The sequence below is a fragment of the Canis lupus genome, chromosome 16 (assembly GCF_003254725.2).
Source record: "Canis lupus dingo isolate Sandy chromosome 16, ASM325472v2, whole genome shotgun sequence".
In the NCBI taxonomy this organism is placed as follows: domain Eukaryota; kingdom Metazoa; phylum Chordata; class Mammalia; order Carnivora; family Canidae; genus Canis; species Canis lupus.
This window is the reverse complement of record NC_064258.1, coordinates 23,511,068-23,534,144: the sequence shown is the minus strand read 5'-3', so window position 1 is coordinate 23,534,144 and position 23,077 is coordinate 23,511,068. Positions and strand designations below refer to the sequence as shown.

The 23,077-nt window shown below is 43.2% G+C and overlaps 1 protein-coding gene and 1 pseudogene across 17 annotated transcripts in view; one reads left to right on the top strand and one right to left on the bottom strand.

The window, feature by feature from the left end:
• The first annotated feature begins 7,783 nt into the window (after positions 1-7,783).
• The window catches only part of CSGALNACT1 (chondroitin sulfate N-acetylgalactosaminyltransferase 1), a 327,223-nt gene continuing 311,929 nt past the window's right edge, over positions 7,784-23,077 (top strand). For 9 of the 17 annotated variants that reach the window (XM_035700124.2, XM_049094811.1, XM_049094808.1 and 6 more), the window contains exons 1-2: positions 12,484-13,914; positions 14,511-14,653. The gene's annotated coding sequence lies outside the window, so the exon portion shown is untranslated. Of the gene's footprint in view, positions 7,866-8,231; positions 8,372-12,483; positions 13,915-14,510; positions 14,654-23,077 lie in introns of those variants that run through there. The other 8 variants (XM_049094809.1, XM_049094797.1, XM_049094798.1 and 5 more) reach the window with 6 other exon arrangements.
• The window catches only part of LOC112671687 (keratin, type I cytoskeletal 18-like), a 62,804-nt pseudogene continuing 48,315 nt past the window's right edge, over positions 8,589-23,077 (bottom strand).

The following is a 23,077-nucleotide window of genomic DNA, read 5'->3' as shown; positions in this document are numbered from 1 at the left end:
AAAAAGAATAGAACTGCACATACAACAATAAGCAATATTCCCCCTCATTCCTGGGCATTGTTCTCCAGCACATAGCAGAACTTATATACAGTAAATGTCTTCAAAAAGCTCTTTATCAGCGAGGGAGTGGTTTATCTCTCTCTGCCCAATCAAGATAAAAGCTCTATCTGGAGGGAAGCACTGTTTATAAATCCTGGGACTGGTAGTCTTCTAAGATGCTAGTAAAAAAATTAGGAACAAGAAGTATCTGTTCTGTGACAAGGAGAAGGAACAAAAAGGCTCCTTATTTTGTTAGGTAAACATTTTCAGGCTGACTCCATTTGTTGGCTCAATGAGGTGTGAATACGTCAATGATGTTGATTATTACCTCCGAATACAAAACGTGGTATCATGTGACTAAAGAATAAAGCAAATGATTGAAGAAGCAGGTCCATGAGTTCAAATCTTGTTTAACTTTCCACTGCAGCACTTTCTCACACTTGCTGATAACTCTAATCAGTTATTATTTAGGACATTAGGAGAACACATGGAGCATAGCAGAGGAGCACTGGACTCAGAGTCAGGTGGGCTAGATCCCAATTCTGGACTTGCCATGTTCTCAGAGGGGAGTACTGAGGAGAGACGTGGTTCCCTACTTTTCCACCACATAGAATCTATTTTATTATTTTTGCCCTGTTTATGACATTTTGAGAGATTCTGTTAGTTTCCTAGACATGAGCCAGGGGTGTGTCATGGGGAAAAGAAGATGGTCTGGGTGTGAATCCTGGACCCTGGCTTAGGAGCGATATGACCTTGGGAAAACCATATAACCTTTGTAAGTTTCAGGTTCTTCATAGGGTGTGGCCAGCATATATTTATAGCTCAGAGCAGTGCCTGGAGATTGATAAAAAACAATATCTTAATAGTAGTAACGTTGTTGTTACTGTTGTCATTACTTGAACTAACCAGACAGAAGAGCTGGTCCTCCTGAATTGACTAACGATCCTGCATGCAGTATCCAAAGGCATCCAGCAGACGTTGGTCTGAGTGATGTTGCTGCACCTTCAAGAGGGTGTGAGAGTGGACAACAGAAATTTGGGCTCAGAGATGGTACAATTTTTCAGGGGTAGATATCTAAGCTAAATTTTGCTGGAATTGTTGTCAAGGTGGGAATAGGATTCAGTTAGGGAATGGTATTGCAAATGGAGTAAGTGAAACCGAGAAAAGAAACCCACATATAACCAAAGCAAGAAGAGATCAGCTTGGATAGACAGGCTTCAGAGCAGAGGTTGTTCACAGAAAAGGACTTCAGTCTCCAGAAAACCAAGACCAACCCTTAATACTGCCTGTAAGAGGGAAGTGCTAAGGGGACAGGGTGCAGCTGATGGTAGGCAGATGCCTGCAGCAGACACAGGCTGAGGGCAGCAAGACCAATGGTACCCCCTGCTGCACACTGGGGCTGCGGACCCTAAATATGATGAGGCCGTGTTTACTGGGGACAGACTCGGTATTAAACAGTGCTGGCTCTGCGGACCAAAGGTTTTGAGATCCTATAACAAAAATGATTTTTCTATTTTAGTCACATCATTTTTTAAAATTTCATCTCTGATCCATCCCTGTTTGAACCAAACATTCACCATTATTGAACGAATATAATAAATTTGCCTTATTGCTTGAATTACTGATATGGTTGTAATGCTAAAACCAATCAGGACAAGTGAACATGTAGGCATTTATGCACTGCTCATAGTTTCTGGCTATTGTTTTCTAGGGCAAGATTGACAATATGCTGGATACTCTGTGCACAGTGACAGGGTCACCATTCACATCCCAGAAAGTTCTAGAAGGTCATCGACTGCAAAATGACTTGGGTCCATTGTAAAATGTTGGTGCAACTGCACAGAGTTTATATGATTCTAGCAGAAAACAGATTTAGTTAGTTGATGCCATCCCATTATGAGTAAATAGGTCTTTTCTGTTCGGTTTTTGAAATCATTACCATGGCTTATATACAGCTATAGTGACTTCTTAACAAACCTAGTAGTGCTATAGGACTTATGCTCGTGACCGTCAGCGGCCTCTTGAAGCTCTTTGGCTCCTAAGACACCTGCTGGTTCTCCTGTCCTTGTCACCCTTCCTTCCCAGTTTTCTTTATAGAACATCCTGTCTTGGCACATTAATTCTAATGTTTCCCTAAATTGTGCTCTGGACATCTTCCTTCATTTTATGTACTTTCACTAGTTGTTCTTTTCATTTTCATGTAGATGATTATATTTTGTGTGTGGAAGATTCCCTATTCTATTATCTCTGGTCTTAGCCTCTCCTGAATTCTAGATCGCTGTTACTGATTGATAGCCAGACCTCTCTTCTGGGATATCCCACAGATGCCATAAGCTTGGCCGTTTTTCACACTGATTTTCCCGTTGGCTTAAACCAACCATAATTCATCCTCACATCCCAGAGCAGCGGGTATATTGACCTCCCTTTAGGGCCTCACTCAGGACTTCTCAGACGTGGGCTTTGAATAATTAGAGTTCTTCCAGGAGGCAGGAGAGCCTGTTGATTAGGTAACTAACAGTATCTGCTCACATATACACATTCCCATCTCACTAAAATTTATATGATAAATGTCTTATCTGGCATTGAAAGTCCCCCATAATCTAGACTCAGGCCACTTTTAGACTTTTACGTTTCTCCCTAAATGTCCCTTATGCTCTGACCATTGTGGGCCACCAATTTCAGGACACGTGCAGTGCTTTCCCATCTCTGCTTCACTGGTCAGGCATTACTTCTTGGGTAGTCTCTTATTTTCTCTGCCCATCAAAATCCCACTTATCTTTAAAGATCTATTTGAAAAGCTACTTCTAACATCAAGCCATCTGTGGGTACCTCAGGGGTCTCTCTCGTTTTCCCTCCTTCAAATTCCTATAATATTGTGTTTGGTCTTTCCTACTAGATATTGGGTTCTTTGAGGTTAAGGACTATGCTTAATCACTTTTGTAGTTTCCATGGTTCCTGGCACACACTAACTGCCTAACTTACTGTTATTGGAGGAGTAATGACTTGATAAAACCATTTTCTGGCTGTGTTTACAATAAAGCCACACATGTCTCATATAGCAAGGGAAGTGACAGTGGTATCATCTGGTTTGAAGACAAAGTGTGCCCTTAGATGCACATGTATGTGGTCATAGAAAATGAGTCCCATGTGCCCAGGTTTTAGATACATATGAGAAAAAAAAGAAAAGGAAATACTCTTGTTTTTGAGGTTGGTACAGCTTGTCTTCCACATCATCATTGCCACTTTTCTATGTCTTTTTCACTTTTGATGGGTATTCTACTTGTTGATTCTCCTTTAGGTATTTCTTATGTCTGGACCTATTGATTTAACTCTACTTTGCCCTTCCTGTGGCCAGGCCATATTCCTGTTCAGAATTAATATTTCACACAGTAACTCTGCTGCGCTAATATCCTTGAGTACATCTTTATACATCCTATTTCTACTGTCTGCAATAGAGATTCTTACAACAGTGTGTATTGTTGAAACATGTGCTCTTATTAATGGGATGTATTGTCCCCATGTGTGTTTGAAGCAGTGAAAGGGCACATAGTGAGGCCTGGAAGTAGGACAGGACTGTGCAGATTCTGACTTAAATGATAAATGGTCTATTTTTAAAAAAGATTTCATTTTTTTTAAGTAATATGTACACCCAAGTGTGAGGCTCGAACTTACTACCCTGACCTGAGGTCAAGAGTTGCATATTCCACTGAATGAGCCAGCCGGGTGCCCCATAAATAATCTTTTTTTTTTTTTAATTTAAAGGTGCTAATAATGCTTGGAAAGAAACACAATAATAATTGAAAGTAATCTATCCATCAGGGTTGAAAAAAGAAGCTGTAGTGAAAGCCACAGAGATCTGAGTCGTCCAAGGGACATGTTGGGGTATTCCTGGTTTTCAAAAAGAAGGGCCTGCATGAGCTTGATCTGCACATGGGTGATAGTGCAACTACTGTAGGAATAAAGGACTTGGTTTTGAGCTGCTCCATATTTAGATATCTGGATTTTGTCAGGTGGATGTAGACCAGATATGGCTGACTTTCTGGTGCTTCCCTGTTTGTGTTTCTCTGCAGTTCCCCTTGTAACTCTTTGGTTTTCTTCTAGAGATAGGGGAGTGGCAATGCTGGGTGCACAGAAGGAGCATGGAAAAGCCAACCTGGGAAGCACCTGGTGCATTAGCCAGCTTTCCTGGGAGATCTGTTACACTGTGGACAGCATCACCCCGAGAACTGCCCTGCTTGTCTGCCATTTGGAGGAGGCAGCTTGGTAGGGGTGCCTTGAGGAGAGCTGGTCTTTTTCCAGCTCTGCTCCTGCATAGACCCTGAGGATAATGGAGCATGTGAGATTGAAAATATTATCAACCAACTCATTGATTTTGATGTGTATCTAAGATGTGAGTGTTAAACATGCAAAAGAAATGAAAATCATCTCTTATTCAGTCAACAGATTTTAATTGAACTCTACTGTTTGAGTAACTGGGTTTCTGGAATGAGGTCTTCAACACGTATGTTATGTTTGTTTTTCCTAGAAAAACCAAATTTGCCTTTTTGGGTCACACATTATTTATTTTACTCATTTTAAATGAAAATGTATTTGGAAATATATTGCATATTTTCAAGGTTTCTGAAGTAGACTCTAGAATATAATTAGATCCTGTCTCAATGACTCACCACTCACAGTAGTGCCATCTGGCCAGTCTTTAGGCTTTGAGTACAACACACCTCTCCCATCTAATGAGCTACCTCTGACTACAGCACATTTGCTGTGATCTAAGAAATCAGATAACCCTGACTATTAGAGCTATTTAAAATAAGAGTCAACATGGCTTCAGGGACGGCCTGAGAGCTTCTCTTAGAAAGCAAAGTAGTTGAGTTTTATTTTTTTTTTAATTTTTATTTATTTAAAATATTTTATTTATTTATTCATGAGAGACACAGGCAGAGGGAGAAGCAGGCTCCATGCAGGGAGCCCAGTGTGGGACTCGATCCCAGGTCTCCAGGATCAGGCCCTAGGCTGAAGGCAGCACTAAACTGCTGAGCCACCCACGCTGCCCCTAGTAGTTGAGTTTTAATGAATAAGCTTTACAACTGCTCTTTCAGCTGCTGGTTGGCTCTGGGTCAAGATTCTCAAGGATCCTGGTGAGGTTAAGTCTGACTTTGAACTGTGAAATATTTTTGTACTTAAAATTTAGTATTTATGCAGCATATATTTTAAACAGAGGACATATTATTATGTATATATTTTGCATTTTATAAATGTAAAAGTTTGACATCTTATATATTATTTTAGAATATATTTTTATATGGACTAGTTTTTCCCTCAAGGGGATAAATCAGCCTAGCATCACAATCTTACTTATTTACAGAACTTTCTACACATTTCTGTATTGCTACCACATTACTGGCATGATATGAAGGTGGAAGTGCCTTTGTATGCTTGGAAATTCCAATAATATATTCTGAGTCCTAAATCGTTACGCTATGAATATGTGTACATAAGAACACAGCAACTAAAAGTTAAAATCCATATAGAAAACTTTTTAAAAAAAGATTTTATTTATCGATTTTACAGAGAGAGAGAGCGAACGAGCGAGAGAAAGCACAAGCAGGGAGAGAGGCAGGCAGAAGGAGAGGGAGAGGCAGGTTCCCCACTGAGCAGGGAGCCTGATGCAGGGCTCAATCTCAGGACCCTGGGATCATGACCCGAACCAAAGACAGATGCTTAACTCACTGAGCCACCCAGGCATCCCTAGGAAACTTCTTTTAATTTAGTCTTAAAAATTGTTTTTTAATATCTAGGTTTGTCATCCAACCTATTTATTCTGGTCTTTCATTCTTTGAAGTCTACAAGAACCCATCTTTCTACTAGTAACACTGTAGGTTCTGCAAGGTGTCATTTCAGAACGGAAGCTGCGGAGGCAAGTTGGTAGGCCCAAAGTTCGGCCTTTCCCTCATTCATCACTGTTTCTGCTAATGATGAAGACTAAGGATGACTGACCCTGCTTCATAGCAGTGGTCTCCAAAAGGATAATACAAATCGTATCTACTACATAATAATTAAAATAATGCTTATTTTTCTAGTACCTCCAGAAAAAATGTATTCTTTTATTTTTTAAAGATTTATATATTTATTTGACAGAGAGAGAGCATGCAAGGGGGGAGGGGCAGATGGAGAAGGAGAATCCCAAGCAGACTCCCCTCTGAGTACAGAGCCTGATTCAGGGCTCCACCCCATGATCCTGAGACCACCACCTTGTCCAAAGTCAAGAGCTGGACACCCAACTGACTGAGCCACCCAGGTGCCCCCAAAGAAATGTATCTTTCTCATATTTTATTGCTTTTTCAACTACTTTATTTTTTTATGTACTAATTATTGTCAAAATGTACCTACAAGCACCAAAACTTAGCTAGCCTTGGCTTTATGACTTTTGATATATAGACATATACTGATACATATTAATATGTACACTGTTGTGCTGATATATTTGGGAAACCTAAAGGAGATGTAATTAATCCTGAAGTGATTTCCCTTTTTTTTTCTAGATGACAAGAATAGAGATGGTTGCAGCCATGGGGTTGGCTCTTCCACCCTCCCCAAGCCAGTCCATGCGAACTTAGAATCTGAATCCATGAGCGTCCAGCATAGCAGCCCTTACTCAAGTCCTTGGTCCATTTTCCAAACCAGATTCCCCCCTTAAGCCCGATTACATAGAAATTCTGGGGACGTCACTGAGCAGAGATATGGAAGAAAAGGAGGAAAGAAAATCGATGCTTTAATAATCTACCTATCAATCCATGAAGGTGTGGGAATGTTTTCGTAACATCTGGAAAGGCTCTGAAGGGGTTACTTGATTACCCAGAGTGCTTGATTCAGCAGGGTCTGATCTTTACACAACTCACCACTAACTGAAACCTCCATGTGGCAACTCCATCTACACAATGGGGATTGGCTTATGATTTGCCTCGCTCAGTCGCTGTGAGATAATGTAGGGAGGAGGCTTGGTCAGTGACTTGTACCTATGTATAGATGCTAAGTTCACTATTTATTTATGAATTCCATAACCTTGCAGCATTTTGGGGGCAGTAACAGAACAGGCACTGTCTTTTTCACTTATTTGATAAACACCTGCTTCTTCCCTCTTTCTGAAATCCCAGTTGAATTACTGTGGGGGCCTTATGTCCTAAGGTGGATGAATTCAATCACAGGTATGGGGTGGGTACAGAGCCACCTGAGTCCCAGGGCAGCATGGGATGAAAGAAGGTTGAACCCAGTGTGTCAGGGAGTCCTGGTAGGAAGCAAGGCTTGCTTCACGGATGCTTCCTGCAGGTCAGTAAGTGCTCGCTGGCTGCATGAGGACTGCCTATTGCCTCCAGGACTACTACCCTGTGCCCACACAGAGTCTGGTGCCTGGAAACCTCCACATGGGGGCTGTGAGCATTCTGCTGGTCAGGTAGTAGTAGAAGGAGCACTGCACCAGGAATCCCGCCACTGGTTTCCGGCTCTGTTTCTTCTATGGCTCAGCCATGGGGACTCTGCACGGTGTACCCGTACCCGTAAGGGGAGAGACGACCTCTTCCAACTGATTCCTCCTGAGCCTCCTTCATCGTCCTGATAACTGGGGAAAGCAATGCCCCCCAACTCTCTCCCCTCAGAGCAGAGGGTGCGCCGTGCGTGAGGGGCTTTTATTACTCAACAGCCCGCCTGCCGACTTCCACCCTTGTCCCCCGCCCCCCGCCCGCCCCCAGGCCACTCAGTGGCCACAGGGGGTCCCTACAGACGTCACTTCTCCACGCGGTGGGGTCGCAGAGCCACAGTTTCTGGCCTTCGCTGTGAGTAAAGGTTCTCCAGGGGAGACGTCATAACTGACCCGGGCCGCAGACACAGGCCAACTACAGGATTCCTTCTCCGAAGTCCCGTCTACAAAGTTTTGTGCCTCAGCTGGCCCGAGGCGGGGAGGGCCAGGCGGGGGGGGCGAGGGAATCCGAGGGGCTGTGTGGGGTGCCGTCCGGGGAACGCGTCCGGAAGGAGGGAGCCCCCCCCCCCGCGTGTCCAGGACGGCGGCCCGGCCCTTCCCCCGGCCTCTCGCGACCTCGGTGTCGGTCACCTGTCGGGGGACGCCTGGGCTCGGGACGGCCCCCCTGGGCGGGCCGGCGGGGCGGCGGGGCGGCGGCGGGGCGCGGGGGCCGGGCGGAGGCTCAGCCCGCCCCCCGGGTCCCTGGAGGCTCCGCGGCTGCCGAGCGGGAGGTGGAGCCGGGGCCGCGGCGGCCGCGCAGGAGGGAAAGTTCGGCGGCGGCGGCTGCGGCGGGCGCGGCGGGCGGCCCCTGGGCGCCTCGGGGTGAGTCGGGGCGCCGCGCGGAGGCGTCGGTGGGCTCCCGGGTGCGCGCAGCCCCGCGCCGCCGCCTGGCGCTGCCCGGGGGTGGCGGGTGCGGCGGGGAGACCGTGCGGCGCGGGCCTGCGGGGGCGCCGCGGGGGGCGGCGGGGCCGGGCGAGGGGGCGAGAGGCGCCTTCGCGTGGACGTGCGGGGCGCGGGCGCGCGGGCGGGCGCGGGGGGGTCACCGCGGCGGGGCCGCCGCCCCGGGGGCCTTCGGCTGTTGCCCGGCTCCCCGGCACCCGCTGAACAAGTGTCCTCCCACGTGCGCGCGCGACCGCTCTGCCGGCCCCGGGGCAGGATTTCCGCGGCCACGGAGAGAACCGGGAGGCCGGAGGGGGCGTGCCGGGGGCGGGGGCAGGTGCCCGCCGTGGAGCCCGGCCGCGGGCGTGAGTGCGAGGGTCACTGCGACCCGCACGGAGCCACGAGCGTGTGCCCTGCGCGGTCCGCGGGGGGAAGCCTTCGGAGGGCAAGGTCTGGGGCCGAGGGTGTGAAGGGCGGCAGCAGGGGCACGGCGGTGCGAGCCAAGGCCAAGTGGTTTCCGGGGCACTTCCTGCACCTGCGCTGCCGTCAGGGATGCTGAAGTTACCTTCCTACCGATGTGCAGAGAGCGGAGGCAGAGGAAGAGACTCGCACAGCCTTGTGCCTGCTGCCACAGTGAGGCTGGGGGACACCCATGAAGACGAGAGAGCTTATTCGCAAACGCCCCTGTTAGTCTGATTTCCAAGCCTTGGAGTAGTTTTTACCCAGATGTCGTTAGAGAGATCCAGCTGCTAAAGACAGCTCTCTCACATCTTTTTTTTTACTACAAATTTAAATTTAATTCTACTGGATTTCTTGGGGTTTGTTAACATTGTTTATACAGGAAAGTCATAACTGTTGCAGTATCATTTAGCGCTATGAGCTTTAATAAGCCGTGTGCAATGCTGTCAAGTTGCTAATGGGAAGGAGAAAAGTCTTTCAAACTTGGAAATAGAAGCATAAAGGAAAGGAAAAAGCCTTAGTCATAAACAGTGACTCCGACACGTGCAGTTGTGCATAATGGGATATGGGATCCTGTGTAGCCTTCCCAGAGGATGTCAGTTCCTGCAAAGTAAGAGATGGGCCATAAATATTTGATAATTCCTCTGCATTGAGTGACCATACTAAACGTTCTGTAAATTATACAGCATTGAAATGCTTTAACTTTGTTCATCTTTGTGTTCCAAATCTCATATGTCTGTGAGCTGTATTAATGCAAAGGAAAATCTCAAACTTTGGGATTCACCAGTTTTCAATGAAGTGAACTTTTGCTTTGCCATCCCAGGGACCTGGGTTCCAAGCAGCCTTTCTTGTTCACTAAATGTATAACCTTGGGCAAGTCCCTTACCCTTTCCCAGCTATGGTTTCCTATTTCAATTTTCAATATCATTTCTTCAATGATATTCCTCACCTTATGGAAGTGTTAGGCAGAATGAACTTATACCAGTGCTTGGAGCACAGTAAGGACTTTGCAAACGTTGTCTCTTGTCTTTGTCTTCCTTTACTTTCAGTAATCCTCAACTCTGGTATATCTCAACATTTTTTTTTTCAATTTAAAATTCCTTCTGTGCCATTTTATTTTCCATTCATTCATTTATCCAAACTCATTTTTTTGAAGAACCTCAGATGCTGCCCTATATATACTGAAAGTGAGGAGCTGACACTTTGAGGGTAGGGGTGGGCAATACTTTAGATTTTCAGGTTTTTCCTGTTGGCAAGAACCCATCACAAGGTCATATGATGGTGAATTATACTTCCCAGTCGTCATATCATCCTAGCTCTGTCCTTAACGTAACGTGATTACATTGGAAAGAAATAACAGGAAGCTCTGTGAGGGTGCTTATCTCCCCTGTTTTCCCTGTGTCCATGGCCAGCTAGTGCCTAACAGGGTGTAAGGGCTTAATAGATATTTGTTGATTTAAATATAGAATGTAATGAAGTTATTCTTCAGGTCACATCCTTTATATATATTCCTGATGAAAGAACCTTGAGATTCTAAATGATGGCCCTACTACATATTAGGACTAATAGAGGTTATTAAAAAAGCAAAGCTCAGGTACACTTTATTACCTATTGATTTTGCCCTCATGATAAAGCAGTCTTAGAAAATGTGTAAAGCCAAGTCCAAGCAGCAGCTTCACCACTAGGGGCCTCCTCTGCATAGTGTATCATTCTGGGCTGGCAGTTATTGCCATTATTCTATCCTTTAAGGTAGCAAAGGAATTAAACTTCTTCGGTTCTTGACATGGAATACTTTATTACAGGGCAACCCTGTGTGAAAGCATTACCAAAGGCCTAAAAATAAATGAAAGCCATCTTAAATGGTGGATTCGGTACCATTTTAGAATAGCTAAAGATTTAAAGGAGATTTAAGTATGTGCTTTTTACTCTGCATATCCTCATATTCAAATATATGATTTTTTGTGTGTGTTTTTTTTAGATTTTATTTATTTATTCATGAGACACACACACAGAGGCAGAGACGTAGGCAGAGGGAGAAGCAGGCTCCATGCAGGGAGCCCGATGTGGGACTTGATCCCCGGACCGCAGGATCACGCCCTGAGCTGAAGGCGGTGCTAAACCGCTGAGCCACCTGGGCTGCCCTCAAATATATGATTTTTAAAAAACTTTCTCAATAAAGCAAATATATGACTTGGTTATAGTATTTTTAAGTTTTTTTTAGGTATGTCTTTTGTGAAACTTTTTATCTTTTAATGTGTTTAGAATTGCTTTATTTCCTAAATAGGTACTCGTAACACTAACTATAATACAAGTTGTTTCTCAAGGAATGTTATCATGTTAGTAGGAGCTTCTGGTGTCTATTTTTCTGTCTTTCTTTCAAAGAGGGCCACGTTAAATTCCAGCTTTAAGAAATATGTTTCATTACATTCCAAGATGCATCATTGAAAGGCATTTTTCTTCTGTGAGTTTTTGAAAGGGCCTCTTATTTCAGAATTCTAATTTGAATGAAGTTAGTCATTGAGACTATTGAACAACCCAAAGGTGTGTTGGTGTTTTTGTCAAATGTAATTTGCTATTTGGTAGGAAAAATACTGACAGTTCTGTAAGTACACATTATAATGAAAATATTGCCATATTGTTTGCAAATGAATAAGGGAATATTATATTCCAGGTTTTCTGTGGAATTTAATCATGGTGGCAAACTAAGTACCATCAGTCTTTAAAGTAAAATTAACAACAGTAAGAGAAGAGTTCAAAGCATTGCATTGTAGGTCCGAACTCTTATCAAGGGGTGTCTTCTCTCAGCAGAACACTTCTGAGTTCAAAAAATGATCAGACATCCAATTCTGATTTTCACATAGTCAGATTTTAAAACAAGGCAATTTAGTTTTCACTGTTTTTCTTCTAAGGTCTAGATTTGGACTCTTTAGGGAACCATGTGAGAGGAATAAGTTTTGTGTAAAGGTCATAGATAATTTTTATTATCATTTTTCTTTGATTACGTGAAAGATGTTTAGAGTATTCTTAGGATTCTGAGCATATCAAAAAGTTACACAGATCTGTCTACATAAATTGATGCTTCTCAGAACTGGAAGAGTATTGTTTTCATCCTCACACATCTACCCTGTGAAGGTGTGGCATCCCCCTGTCTGTCCTTCCCAGGCAGATGCTGAGTCTAAGCCACAATGATAGGTATAGAGCTATATCCAGGACGAGGGGTTTTAGTTTGGGCAAGACTTCTGAATTGACCAAAATTATAGATGCTTGAGGAGGCAGGAAATGAATGTCTTTATACCTGGGAGTTATTTTTAGGAGCCTACACTGGGGTGGTGCCTCCTGGAGAGACAGAAATGATAATTGTGTTCTAGAGTGCGCAGTGGAGTGTTTGGAACCTATCACTTAGTGGAATATTACCTTGCCACGCGGATAATTTTTGTTGTTGTTTTTAGATAATGCAAAACATAGCATTTGGTTTTCTGGTGGTCGAATATGATACTTTGTTTCATTATCACACTCAGGGACATCTGAGTTGATGGAAGAAGAGGGAAGCAAGAAGCAGGGAGGGGGTAGATGGGAACTGTCTAGTTATACCCAACAGGAGGGCTTGCCTTATTTTCATGTTCCCACGAGGTACACGGCTGTGCAGCTTAATAGTAAGTGTTGTTCACTGGTGACTTTGGGGTTTACTTATCTACTCTGTTGATGCAATTATTGAAATGATGGTCTTTGACTTACGTTCTGGGTACCCTCCAAACTGACTTTCTACTTCTGTCTCTCATTTCTGAGAGACTTGTTAAAGTTAATGCATCAGTTAATAGATGTAAACAGAGCTGCTGCCGGCCCACAAGGTGCCCCTTTGTGGTGGACCATCCCTGCCAGGGCACATGCCCTGGTAAACAGAGAGGATTGGACTTCTGCCCCACTCACCTCCTGCTGGGCACTCTTGTGTGGCACAATCTATGCAACTGTGTGTGATGCTCTTTTCTGGAGAAGTGGTTAGAACAGTCCCTGGCACATGGTAAATATCACTGTTGGGGGTTATTGTTATTATTTTGGTATGATTGATGGTATTGCTTTCAGGGCAGATCATTTTAGTACCACAATAATCTGGAAATGATGATCCAGTGAATTTAGTGCTTGTAGTAACATTTGCAAAGGTAAGTGATTCATTTCAGGTTTCTTGTCGCACTTCCATTGTAGTTCTCAGGTGATAAAAATGGCCAACACTTAGGGGCACTTACCCACATAGCAGCTGCTCTGCTAAGTGTGGGCCATGAGTCATTCATTTAATCAGCGCAACCTAGGAAGGTTGGAAGGAAGCACACACTATTAGTATCTGCAGTTTACAGAAGAGAAAACTCAGGTTTAGAAGGGTGTTACTTGCCCCAGGTCGGTTTGTAAGTTCTGTGCCTCGGCCTTGAGTTCACATTGGCCATGTCTGGCTCTAGGACTTCAGCTCTTAACCTCTGTGCCATCTTCAAGGATGCGGAGAAAGGGGAGCCCTCTTGCACTATTGGTGGGAATGCGAACTGGTGCAGCCACTCTGGAAAACAGTGTAGAAGTTTCTCAAACAGTTAAAAATAGAGCTACCCTTTGACCCGGCAATCATGCTATAGGTATTTATCCAAAGGTTACAAAAATACAAATTCAAAGGGATACAGGCAACCCAATGTTTATAGCAGCATTATTCACAACAGCCAAATTATGGAAACAGCCCAAGTGTCCCATTGATTGATGAACGGATAAAGAAGATTGTGTGTGTGTGTGTGTGTGTGTGTGTGTGTATAAAAATGGAATATCACTCAACCAAAAAAAGAATGAAATCTTACCATTTGCATTTGCTACGACATGGAATGGATGGATCTAAAGGGTATTATGCTAAGTGAAATAAGTCAGAGAGACAAATGTTATATGATTTCACTCATGTGGAATTTAAGAAACAAAATAAATGAGCAAAGGAAACAAAAGAGGCAAACCAAGAACTGGACTCTGAACTCTAGAGAACACACTGATGGTCACCAGAGGAGGTGAGTGGAGGGATGGGGAAAATAGGTGATGGGGATTAAGGAGGGCACTTGTTATGATGAGCACTGAGTGTTGTATCAAAGTGTTGAGTCACTATGTTGTACACCTGAAAGTAATATTATTCTGTATGTTATCTGGAATTTAAAGAAAAACTAAAAAAAAAAAAAAAAAAACAAACCCTCTGTGCTGTCTTTTCTGGCATGAGTACTCACTGCCTTGGCAGTCTGGAAAAATCTTAAGTGTTCCAAGGGTTAACAAAATATGAAAACTTTGATTTTCCTTAGATTGTTGTATTTATATCCATTTCTGGACACGATGGAGCAAGATGACAAATGAATTTTTATCAGGAAGTCTGCTTCAGCATTTTTTATTTATAGATTTTTATGTGTAGCTTTTTCTAGTAGCTCAAAATACAATACAGCATAGTACAACTTATTTCTGTACAACATTTGACTTCTTATCAAGGCACTTTGCAGGCATGTTATAAGCAGAATATATGAATAAAATCAAGTGTTTGGGTTGCAGAATACTTAGGTGTGAAGGCTGAAATCAACCATTCATGCATTCATTCAACACATATTTATTATTCACCCCTTAGATAAAGGCACTCTGCTGGACACTACAAGAATGGCAAGTTGTAGAAGACAACTTCAAAGTGGAGAGGAAAGCATTGGAGCTGGGCAGTCCTGGGGCTTGAATCCCAGCTCCACCACTGGCTCCTGGTCCCATCATTGAACATCTGTAAGGGCTTAGTTTCTTTGTGTGCATAGTGGGGGTAGTAATACCTTATAGACCGTAGCAAGAATTAAAGGAGCCGTAAAGGGAAAGAACCAAGCTACCAGAGGTAGTAGGTGCTATGGATAGCGGTGCTTTTCTCCTTTTTCCTTCTTTAAAGATTATTTATTTGAAGGGGGTGGGGGGAGAGAGAGAAAAAGAGAGAGAGAGAGGAAGGATAACTCTGAGTCCATGAGCAGGAGGACAGGCAGAGAGAGAGGAAGAGATTCTTCAAGCCTACTCCCCCGCTGAGTGTGGAGCCCGATGTAGAGCTCATCTCATAACCCTGAGATCATGACCTGAAATCAAGAGTCAGACACTTAACTGACTGAGCCACCCAGGCACCCCATTCTCCTCTTTCCTTCTTATCTGTGTCTTCTCATTCTTTTCCTTTCCTCTCCTCTTGTCCATCCCACCCCCACCCTTAGAGGGGGCCATGGTAGACATAAAAATATCTAAAAAGAAAAAAATATCTAAATTTAAGGCAGACTGTGCTGAACTCATTTAAAATGTTACTTTCTGGTTTTCCCTCTTGGGGCCTGGAACAGACCTGGGGTTGGGTGATATGTGAGCTGGTGCCAGTGTAGGGTTCCTATCACATTGGGTTGCTACCCGGGCTGGCCAGAAGAGAATGGATTCCAGGAGACAAAGGTGGCTTGGTGCCCAGGATTGGTGCCTGTACTGTAGAGGTCCAAGGGATGAGCGTGAGGCTCTGTTGGGGAGTAGCTGAGAACTCAGGTCTCCCGAAAATTGGAACAAGCCAGAAATGAAATTGGAGGTGGGCTGAGTAGAAAGGGTTTGGGATCTAGATTGAGAGCAAGGCAAGAACGTGAACAACTTGTTCCTGAGGGGCACAAGTTTGAGTCACGTGGCCCAGGTGTGCTGCTCTAGGCTGGGGTGGTGGGTGGGCTCTGCTGAAGAGCTAGGAGGAGGTCTACAGCCCTGCTGCATCCCCAGGTCGGCACATTCCCTGTTATGTGCTTGTAGTATTTTGGTCTCCTACTGCAGGGTTTTTCCAAAAGCAGTGTATCGTCCTTTAGCAAGGAGCTAAGTCAAAATTAGTAGTTGTTGCCAGTTCCCTGTAGGTCTTCAAAAGGTAGCTGGAATCACAGGATAATAAACCCCCCCCCCTTTTTTTTTTTTTGGTTTCAGTTGGAGGTATGGTTCTACACACCCAGATCTGTTTTCCAGGGAGGCGGGGAGCCAGGTCGTCAGGGCCCAGTATGAAGTCCTGCTGGCATTTTTGTCAGGGGGCTGTGTTGTCAGATCAAGGAATGGTTTTGGAGAGCGTTCCTAGTTTTTATGATAATGAGCCACCTTGTTTGGTGTCCAGGGTAGGTGCTGTGTGCGGTAGGGAGGGAATGCGGATTTTACAAAATCATTACAGTTTGGGATGGTCTACTTCAGCCAGGGAGCAGGAGGCCTGGACTCATTATTTATTATGCATTGGCACACAGGCATAAGCCAGCCCTTCTGTGAATAAGCAAACAGAACCTGACCAGGTGCAAGAGAAGCTTGATTCAGGGTTTTTAAAAAATGCAAAGCATTTAAAAACAGTATCGAATTGGGGAACAGTTTGCTCAAAGCAAGTTACTGCAATTTTCAAAAGCCCATTTTATAGAATTAGCAGAGTGTATTGAAACGAACAAGCCGACTAGAAAAACAAGAGCTTAGTGGGAAGAAGAGGAGTCCTTGAAATGAAGTCCAAGTTAGTTCAAATGGTTCTTGGGAAGATTAGGGGAATGAAGGTGTGCACTGAGCACTGTAAATGAGAAAGTACAGGGAACAGTGAACTGAATGAAGAAGCAGCACCTGGGTGAATGGGGTTGGCAGTTGGAGTCCTTTACCCAGATTCACAGCCCCACTCTTTCTTCACTGCGTGATCTTGGGCAAGTTCCTTAATTCCTTAGATGCCTATCTTCTCATTTATAAAATGAGGGTAATAGTTCTTGTAGTATCGGACATCTGGTGATTGATTCAGATAACCTATGTACACTGCTTAGTGCATGGTAAATAATGTGTATCAGCTGTTATTACTACAAAGGCACACAGGAAGGAAGCATGGAAGAGAAAACAAGGACCAATGGGCATTTGAAAGACTAGGAGGAGCATTCAGTATTCACCCTGGACCTTGAATTTTCTAATTCTATTCTTGGATAGTTTTAATGTCTTAAGTTCTAGATGATTATAACCATATAGGTCTTGAATACCCACTGTGTATATGTCACTATGATACGAATCTTGGGTATGGACACTAATCCCAGAAAACCTCCTTTGGTATGCTCATGTAACTCACAGTTGTTTTTTTTTTTTTTTTAAGATTCTATTTATTTATTCATAAGAGACACACAGAGAGAGGCAGAGACACAGGCAGAGAGAGGAGCAGGTTCCCTGCGGGGAGTCTGATGTGGGACTCGATCCCAGGACCCTGGGATCATGCCCTGAGCTGAAGGCAGAGGCTCAACCACTGAGCCCCCAGGTGTCCCATAACTAAAAGTTTTAGACCAACAGGAGCAAGGTCGTGATTGAGACTTTCTATTAAATAATGAATTCCTACTATCCCTTGGCTACTTTGATTAGCTGTCCAAAGGAGAGTAGCTATCCTTTTCTTATTTTCCATCTATTCTATATACACATGGATAGGAAATGAGTACTACTTCTTGAGCCACCAAAGATGAAAGTAACACAAAATACCCAGGGTATTGTGGATATCTTATTTGCATAGAAGTAAGACTTATTTAAATACACTTGTGGCTACATAATAAAGAACCTAGGGAGGAGACTTGTGGTTTTTTTTTTTTTTTTGGGTGGGGGAAATTTCTTTTTTTTTTGGGGGGGGGGCGATTTCTTTGGATGTACCTATGACCTGCAAGCTGTGGCTTCCATATAAAGCATGTTCTTTGGTGGGGGTTCCTTTGTTTTTTCACTAAACTCATGGCATAGATTACTGGGCCTGAATAACAGGAGTGAGGTCAGTTTGAAGAGTGTGTGTGCATGTTTATGTATCTGTCCTCCAAATGGAGGTGTTGACAAGTTGCTACAGAAGGAGACTAGATTGGTGGAGAAAGGATTCCAGAGCTGACTCGTCTTGGCTATGAACACATCTTAATCCTTAAAGTAAGAATTTAATCATTGAATCTCAGGGGCCATTTGAATGCAAGGCAATGAAATTTATGGACTGTAAATGGATTCATCAATCCAAATGGTGGTCGAAGTGAGAATCTGAGCATAAAACCAGTAACTCTGTTGCATCAAGTAAGCTGATTCAATATCTTGGGTCTTGAGTTGTCTCAAAAGTGGTTTTTCTTTGTAGAGTATATTGTTCACTTAAGTAATTAAAAATCTTGAGGACGTTTTCCGTGAGTATCCTTGGGAATACAGGAAAATTTATTCAGCTTCACTGGAATTATCTTTTTGTCTTCCTCTGAGAATGAGTCTGGGCTAATACCTGAGTCATTATTAGTGTGGATAACAGGCCCTGAGAATACTTCTTTTGACCCTTTATGCAAGGCAGGTGTCTTCAGGTTCATGTTCTGGGGGAAATAAAGTAGGAGTAGTTGTAGGAACTATAAGCTTTTTGGATTCTCTCCCATTCAAGACAGTGGCCTCAGGGACTGACTGTAGAAATGATTTGCTCACTGACTACCTGGACTGTGCTTTCTTTTCCATTCTTTCAAGATGGTGAATTTTATTGATGGCCAAAGGGTGACCAGTGAGTACTTCTACTTTTCACTGGGATGAGGCAGGTGGAAAGTGGTTGTTGCTCCTTTATGGAACTTTCTGTTTTCTGGAAAACATGAGGAGATGTTTTTTGGCTTGTGAAGATGATTTGGCTTAGGGTGAAGATGCATGGGAGGCACTTTGCTTCTCTAGATTCCTTTTCCTGGTCTTCATAAGTGACTGTTTGATTTTTCTTGGCAAAAGTCATGCCAGTGGGAAATGGACAGTATTCCTGCTGCTCCTAATCAGTTAGGAATGAGGCTCAGAGAATGAATGGAGAAGCTTTGAATAAAGCTGGCCATGTTCATTTAATTTATCCAGGTGAACTAGAAATATTTCAAATGGCAATACGGCATACCTGAAAGGGACATGTGCGCCCTGGAGGATTTGTAGATTTCATTTAATAGTCTTGTTCATGACTTGCTGGAGTTAGAAGTCATTGGTTGACAAAAATACATCAACAGAAACAATGCCATCTCTGAGATCATTTGGTCTAACATCAGTATTTTGTAGAAATAATAGCATGTTGGAGATCATTTAGACTACAGGGACCAGGCATTACATAGTGGTGAGCATGGTAGTTGCTTCTGTGCCCTCCTTGGATGAGTCTGTAGACTCCTGCAACATAGGGATAGTAGTTTACAGTTTTTCAATATATTCCAAGGAGTATGTAGCTTAGGGTGTAGGCACAGTAGGTTCTCTGTGACTATACATGAAATGAACAGATGCAGCAATTTAGAAGTTAACAGAGTTCGTAAGTAATGGTTTCACAAATGGGCAAGTTGCCTTCTAGGATCTCTATATTTGCATGCAAAGCTGACCTTGGAGAAACCAATAGATAACCCACCCTTGGAAATCTCTTACTATAATTTGCAGTTTGAGGCACCTGGGTGGCTCGGTGGTTGAGCGTCTACCTTTGGCTTAGGTTGTGATCCTGGGGTCCTGGGATCAAGAGCTGCATTAGGCATCCTGCAGGGAGCCTGCTTCTCTCTCTGCCTATGTCTCTGCCCCTCTCTCTGTGACTCTCATGAATAAATAAATAAAATTAAAAAAAAATATAATCTGCAGTTCATAAGTATGCCTGTTTTTTTTTTTTTTAGTATGCCTGTTTTTAACTGTATTCCTGCATACTGTTTGCTTACTGTTTTCTTAAAAACCACCTACTAACAAATTATGTATTCATAATCTTGCAGCAGGCTGGGAGGATTTAATAGTCAGGAAAGCTTCCAACACATTAAGTGTTCTTGAATGTAATAAAAAGGAGGACTAATTATCTAACTGAAAAGATTATAACAGAGATGTTGGACATCTTGACTCAGTGGGATTTTTGATGGCAGCAGGAGTGGTTAGGAAAAGACAGCTTTGAGAAACAGCAAAGATATGAGTTTTTTGAACCGAGTTATTTTATTAAATTTATGGTGTGGGTGTACCTATGAGCAAGAGGACAGGACTAAATAATGCATAGAGTGTCAGGGGTTAGAGTGGTAATTTGAAAGTACGTGGCTGGTGTTCACAGTTGGAGCCTGTGAGATTTTACATTTAATGATTATACCTTTCCTGGAGCCATCTGTCTCTCTTTAATAAGCAATATTCCTTATCAGACCTGATTTGTGTACATTGATTACACCATTATACTTGTTAAATATTAAAGCATTTTCCCCCTTGTGTGAAGTCTAATTAGGCAAAATGTTCAGTGCAAGCCTGGCATTATCATTCAGAATCACAGCCTGGTCATTACCTATAACATATCTCAGATTCCTGATCATTTGTCTTTTTCCCCCCGTTCTATCAGAGTCCAGTGTACCAAATATAGTGCCTAAAAGTTTGATGAGGGCTTCAGCACTGTTGGGGTCTTAAGAAGAGTCATGCAACAAAGATTATGAAACCTTTTAAAAATGAGTGGAAAAATTTATTATCTGTAGTTTGCATTTTGCATGAATCAGGCTTCTGAACACATATATCTGATAAAATTAATTTTACTAGATTAAAAAATCTTAAAATAGCTCTAAAGAATAAAAATGCAAGTTACAACAATGTTTGGAAGAAGGGAAAGCCAGTTAGTAAGTAGTTGCATTTTATACACACTACTGATAAAAAGAATTTTAGATATCAAGCCACTATCACCTGAAGGTCCATGTTGTGATCCATTTATCATCTTTTTCAACTTGTTTCTTCTGTACAGCCTGTTTCAAAAATTTATTTGCATCATTCATTTAATAGCAAGCATTTAATTAGTTTGGGTCCCAAAATAAGATTATTAATCACTCTGATATCTTTAATAAGGTATCTCATATCATTTTGTAGGCAACAACTGTAATGGATGCTATCTTTTTTTTCCCCAAGGTATTCATAGTACTTTCTCATTTATTTAAATTTCTAAAAAAATCTGCAGTCTACTATGAGTATGCACAAAAACACAGGAACACACTTATTCACAGGTGTGATCTGGGGCTGATGGGCATCCCAGTTAGGATGGATCCACCAGTTTATTGCTTGTTTTTCTTAGGGAAAAAAACCTTTCAAACCATAAGTTTAATGTGATGTATGTTATCAGGCTAATAGGTTTTTCCCTTTCAGTAGTCCCAGAAGCTCATGTTGGGGATTTTGAAAGTACCTTTATCCCTTTACAATCATAAATAGCAGGGGCATTGCTTTCTATTGATGCATTGTGGAAAGCAGTCTGAATACCTCAATTCATTTTGAGTGGTTTTTGAATATAGTCAAATCAAAATGACATTTGGCTCTGGATTAGAATATGGATATAAAGATCAAAGGATGGAAAGAACTTAGAGATTTTCTGGTCTAATTTCTCTACTCCCTGATTGGGGAAGCTGGAGCTTCAAGAGGCCAAGTGGCTCAGCCAAGTTCACACAGGTGTTAGCAGCAAGACCTGGAGCTCTGGTGTTCCACTAGGCTTTCTCTTTGGGAGGGTTGGAGACCCTTGGCAGATGATGGCCCGTGGACCATTTCCTATTTGCCAGGCCCTTTGCAGGTGTAGGTGCCCTTGCCTGGATAGGTTAGAGAAGGTCTGAAGGAGAGATTGCTGCTTTACAACCAGCTGAAGACAGGGAGACTGTAATCTGAATCTCTCTGGGGTACAGAAGAACTTACATTGTACATTTGCTAATTGGCATATTGCTAGAAACTGAGAACTCAGGGCCAATGCCTGCCTTTGAGAATTCCCAGCCTCAGCAGGGAATCAGGCAGGATGGCAGACAGCTGTCACAGCTGTCCCGGGATAGCCAGGGGAAGGTTGGCTGCCACTGGGCAGACTGGGGCTCAGCCGGAGAGTCACATCCTCTGCTTCCAACGCCCAGAGCCTGCATTGGCCACTGTCAGGCCCTGAGTAGGTCATCTAACCACTGTGCCCCAAAGTAGAGGTGGACCCAGCAGGCACACACAGGGGTTAATTTACCTTGACAAATAATTATGGTGATGGTTTTTTTTAAAATTTTTATTTATTTATGATAGTCACACACACACAGAGAGAGAGAGAGAGAGAGAGGCAGAGACATAGGCAGAGGGAGAAGTAGGCTCCATGCACCGGGAGCCCAACGTGGGATTCGATCCGGGGTCTCCAGTATCGCGCCCTGGGCCAAAGGCAGGTGCTAAACCGCTGCGCCACCCAGGGATCCCTATGGTGATGGTTAATGACAAGCATGGAGGTTAAGCCTATGCATGTTTGGGTTAGACTAGCTGCCACACACTAGTGGTGATTAAGAAAGTTACTTTACCACACTGGGCCTCACTTGTTTTGTCTGTAACAGAGGAGTGATAGCGAACATTTATATTGTACTCACTATGTGACAGCTGCTGTCCCAGGGCTTTGGGAATATTAACTCCTGTAATCCTCAGAACAATGCCACAAGGTGGGAACTACCCTTACTCCCACTTTACAGATGAGGAGACTGAGGCCTAAAGAAGTTCAGTGTACTGCTCAACGTTACACAGCTCTTAAGGGTTAGAGCTGGGGTTTGAATCCTGGTGTCTGTTGCTTTTTATCACTTTCTTATGCTGCCCCTCTGGGGTGAAGGTTATTGTGAGGATCAAGTAGAGTAAGCATACAAGAAATATTGTTAGTTATAATAAAGCTAATGTTGTCTTAATAACAACAACAATAAAATCTGCATGATCAGCACCTTCTTTTCCCATAGACCAGCTCCAGAGAAGCCAGGTCATAATCAGGAAAGTTGCTTCGGCTATTATGAAGGTGATGTGGATGGAGAATCCAGAAGACTTTATAAAATGTCACTGCTCAATGTCAGTGTAGCCGAGGTGGAGTCTGCCAGTGGGGTTAACTTGCTTGAATTTCTGGCCAGTACTCTGTCTCAGCTTCGAGGGCTTGCAGACTTCTGCCACATATAGCTCTGAGGTGCCGGTGAGCAACTCTGTAATATTGCTCCCTTCCTGTCATCGAGACAATGAAGTAGATTAGATACCCTAAGGGCCTTGTCTATGCTGCAGAACTGACCACCCTCCTAGAAGTCACTAAGAACAGCACCCTGATCCTCGGAGGAAATCCTTCACCCACTTGTAGAAGTCATTTTTTGACCAGCTTCCTCTCTTTTGTGTTGAGATTACAGCCTGCCTCTCAGAGTGTAGTCTTATTTCCAAATTACTTTGCTATGGATTTTAGATATTATTTTGTTTATGTTCTTTTGTTTACTTTTT